Consider the following 4,693-nt stretch of genomic DNA (forward strand, 5'->3'; position numbering starts at 1 on the left):
TTTAAATGCATTAAACATTTGCCAGCACTTGGAGATGCTGGGCCCAGTTTTTCAAAAATAATCCACTAGGATTTTGGATAACGGATTAGATCAAATCTTGAAAATGGGTTTTTCAAAAGAAAAACGGATTACATAATCGGATTAGATCACGTAATCCAATCTTGGTTTTGATCCGGATCAAACCTTTAGTTTGGGTTTTTCAGAACTTTTTGTAGGATTTGGATCACTTTGATCCAAAAAATCTGGATTAAACTGATCCCATCAGAAGGGTGGATTCAGCATGGATTTCATGCCCAAAATGTAATGAAAACTTTAAAAATGTATCAAATAATACTATATTTGGATCATGCAGTATCTTACAAGATATCCTATTTATTCATAAGGTTTTAATTTTATTTGTTAATCCGTCAGGCTACAGTGATTAGGTAGGCTTTAACGTATTCAGCCTTTCAGTATGGGCCTACAGCAAAGTAGAAAGAGTTTGGCCTCATAAAATAATCCCCCAAACAGCTGTCAAAATTGACCAAAAACAATAAATTTTATTCTGTCACTAATTGATATATATATTCATCTCAATCGAAAATATTTTTGTTTTTAGAATATTTATTAGTGATGCATGCAATGATTACAGAATAACCAAAAACTGATCAACTGACACAGAACAACTGACTCTGACCAAACTGCAGCAAACCAAGGCCAGACTTGAGATCCGCCTCCTAAAGGCTACGCTCAGACAAGCTGGTCTCTCCACATCAGATGAGGAAGTCTGAAATTATTGTGGAGTATTTGACATTAAGTCTTTTTTTTTTTTCAATACATCTATATTTGAAACTTGTTATAAATATCCTCAGTGTACAGTGTTTGTGTTGTAGGTCTCAGATGAGCGGACTGCTGGAAGAGGATGGGGTGGGGTTTTTCTTGTTTTTTTTTTTTTTTTTTTTAAATGTGTGTGTTTTCATTTCAAATAAAAATAAACTTATATTGACCCCACATTGGCTATTCTACTTGTTGCTCTTTACATATCTATAGTTCTACATTGTGATTTCCTATCCTGTTTGAGCACTGGTTATCCAGATTTGGTGATCCTGAAAAGTTCCTATCCGGATAAGATTGATCCAATCCGCTGTTGCTTTGAAAAACTGGCTCAAAAGTAAGATGGATTACGTGATCACGGATCGCAAAAAAAAAGGATTACTAAATCCGGATCAATTTTATCCGGATTAAACCTTTTGAAAAACCGGGCCCTGGGGATTGAACTCAGAACCTCATACATGCAAAGCATGTGCTTTACCACTGAGCTACATCCCCAGTTTGCTGTTTGTTTTTGGACTTCTGTAGGTTTACAAATACTTTTAAATACAGTAGAGGGCACGGTACAAGACCAAATTGAAAGACGTTTTCTCAAACTTGCTTGAAATGCATTACACATTCAAAAGCGTTTGGTGATGCTGGAGATTGAACCCAGGACCTCATACATGTAAAACATGCATTCCACCACTGAGCTATATCCCCAGTTCAAGACTCTTTTTTTGGAATTCTGCAGGTTTACAAATACTATTTAATACAGTAGAAGGCATCCAGCAAGACCTTTGCTCAAACTTGCTTGAAATGCATTAAACATTTACCAATGCTTGGAGATGCTGGGGTTTGAACCCAGGACCTCATACATGCAAAGTATGCGCTCTACCACTGAGCTACATCCCCATTTCACGACTGTTTTCTTGGAATTCTGCAGGTTTACAAATGCTGTTAAATACAGTAGAGGGCACCCTGCAAGACCTTGCTTCAAATGCATTAAACCTCAACCTTTTTTCAAATGCATTAAACATTTGCCAGCGCTTGGAGATGCTGGGGATTGAACCCAAGGCCTTCTATATGCAAAGCATGTGCTCGGTAGACTTCTGAGGGTTACAAATACTATTAAATACAGTACAAGAGGTGGCTCCCCTTTTCAAGAGGCAGAAAAATAGTATTAAACAATTCTATGTCATTCTTCAATTTGAAATATTCATACAAGGTTTGCATATAATCCTCCATTTCTGCTTTACAATACAGCCACAAGTCCAAGACATAATTCTTGTTTTCTGCAATGTTTCTCCTCTTCCATATCACCTTTTTTGCTAGAATTAAGAGTAAATTAATGACTTGTTTATTTTGACATTTCTCATTTAACCCCAACATTAAAGTTACATTCCATATAATATCTTTTTGGTTATTCCTTAAATCACAAACTAACTCTTTTAAAACTCCAAAAAATTGATGCAGTCTTTCACAAAATACAAACAGGTGTAAAATATCTTCATCTAACTTCTTACAAACTTTACATATTGCATTTTGCTCCATTCCAATCTTACACAACCTCATTTCAGTAAACATCACATTTTGTCTTATGAAATAATCCAAACATTCAAGATCTGTGTCCAGAAACTTCCATCTCATATTCTTCCAAATATGTCCCTCTTCAACTTCACTGAAGTGTCTTAACCAGAATTGGTTTGCAATAGGTTTTTTAAAAACAGATTTTACAAAACATTGATAAAACATTTTCACAGTACACAAATTAAAAACCATATTTTTTTCTCCCCTTTTCAAAAACACCTCTATTCTGTTTTCAGTTTTTTTTCCCATTCTGAATCTCTTTAACCCATGCTTTAGGTATTGCCTTCTTTACTTCTTCATATTGTTTTTTTTTTTTTAGAATATTTACATTATATTCTTCCTTTGCTTCCTCCATAGCATCAATCAACACTTGTAGGGGTAGAAAACCTTCTTTGTACTCAAATAACACATCTCTTACTTTTAAAAGTCCCACCTCAATCCACTTCTTAAAATAAATCTCTTTTCCCTGTGAAACAATATTCTTATTTAAAAACAAAGGTTGGTTTAAAAGCATTTCCCTTCCAAGTGGTTTAAACCCAATTTCTGATAGCAAAGAACTCCAAGCACTTAAAACCTCCTTATAGAAGTCTTAGAAGTATAGAAGCATTCTCTGCAGCATCCAATCCTTCAACTGCATCCATAAAATAGTATTTCCTAACTTCAAATCCCCACATAAGTTTAAATAATGTGTCATTGTTATTTTCCATTCACTCTCATGCTTTTTTTCTTTTGCTCAATATCTACTAAACCCAGCCCCCCTTCTTCTACTGGACCAATTAGCGTGTTGTATGCAATTCTCGCGGGCTTTTTGTCCCAGAGGAAATCCAAAATACACCTTTTTATCTTCTGTGCCACCCATAAAGGCATCGATGAAACAGACAGAATATACCACATCTTTGATAGCATTAAAACATTCACAATTAAAATCTTTCCTTTTAGATTTAAATACCTGCAATACCTCCAAAATTCTAATTTTCTTTCCATTCCGCTTATGATCTCTTCCCACATCTTAACTCTTGTGCTTTTTTTAATCTTTTCCTAAAATCACTCCTAAAATCTTAATTTCTTGTACTTCTTTAAAAAGCAAAATTTTCAGTTAAAACTGGTGATTTCCCAAATCTCATAAAAACCGTCTTTTCTTCATTTATTTTTGCTCCAGAGCCTTGACAAAATCTTCTCACTTCTTCCATAACCTTTCTCACACTATCAATATCTTTAACTATTATAACCAGACTCTGGCTACTGCATGCAAAAGACACACTTGCTGTGGGATCATTAATTAAGCTGCTCCAACAGAGAGGTAGCGCATGCTGACAAGCTCAATACCCGCCGTCAGGATGCGCTACCATACTTAACACTAGGCCAAGATGATTAGTAAGGACAACAGTTCGTGAGGAAGCCCGTTTATTTCCTCACCTGAAGGATGCTCCTTTTTACAAGGACCGTTTGATCAAAACCATACTTAACACTAGGCTAAGATGATTTGACAACAGTTCAGAAAGCCAGTTTATTCCCTTTTTTTTACAAGGACAGTCTGAAAAAGTCGATTCTTTTCACAGAAGTCCACAGGGTTATACTAGGAAATTTGCACCCATACATGTCAGGGGATGAGCGCCCCCTGTTGATCGGCATAAAAGCAGCACAAGCCTTCCCTAATGGGTCTCCCATCCAAAAACAGACCAAGCTGGGGCCTGCTTAGCTTTACTGAATAAGCAGAGTCTAGCTACAGCAGGCAAAGGACATGAAATCTCTATGGATCCCTTGAATACAGCTGCTCTAATAGAGGGTAGCGCATCCTGATAGCCTCAATATGGCCGTCAGGATGCGCTACCATCTTAAACAGTAGGTCAAGTTGATTACATACATGTCAGGGAATGAGCGCCCCCTGCTGGTCGGCCAAATAATAACTGGCACCAGCAGCATTCAAGGTCTTCTCATATTGGTCAGCCACCCAAGTACAGAGCAGGTTCTGGTCTCCTTAGGTTTTAGTGAGGAACCAGACTCTGGCTACTGCATGCAAAAGACACACTTGCTGTGGGATCATTAATTAAGCTGCTCCAACAGAGAGGTAGCGCATGCTGACAAGCTCAATACCCGCCGTCAGGATGCGCTACCATACTTAACACTAGGCCAAGAAGATTAATAAGGACAACAGTTCGTGAGGAAGCCCGTTAATTTCCTCACCTGAAGGACTGTCCTTTTTACAAGGACTGTTTGATCAGAAGGTCAATTCTTTTTACAGTCTGAAGTCCGCAGGGTTATACTAGGAAATTTGCACCCATACATGTCAGGGGATGAGCGCCCCCTGTTGATC

General features: G+C 37.3%; 1 non-coding gene across 1 annotated transcript; it reads right to left on the bottom strand.

The window, feature by feature from the left end:
* Positions 1 to 1,632: 1,632 nt before the first annotated feature.
* On the bottom strand, positions 1,633 to 1,704 carry trnaa-ugc (transfer RNA alanine (anticodon UGC)). The gene has a single exon. It is a non-coding gene; the product is annotated as a tRNA-Ala (tRNA).
* Between the last annotated feature and the right edge of the window lie 2,989 nt (positions 1,705 to 4,693).

Source organism: Labeo rohita, unplaced genomic scaffold, assembly GCF_022985175.1.
Source record: "Labeo rohita strain BAU-BD-2019 unplaced genomic scaffold, IGBB_LRoh.1.0 scaffold_249, whole genome shotgun sequence".
Taxonomy (NCBI): Eukaryota; Metazoa; Chordata; class Actinopteri; order Cypriniformes; family Cyprinidae; genus Labeo; species Labeo rohita.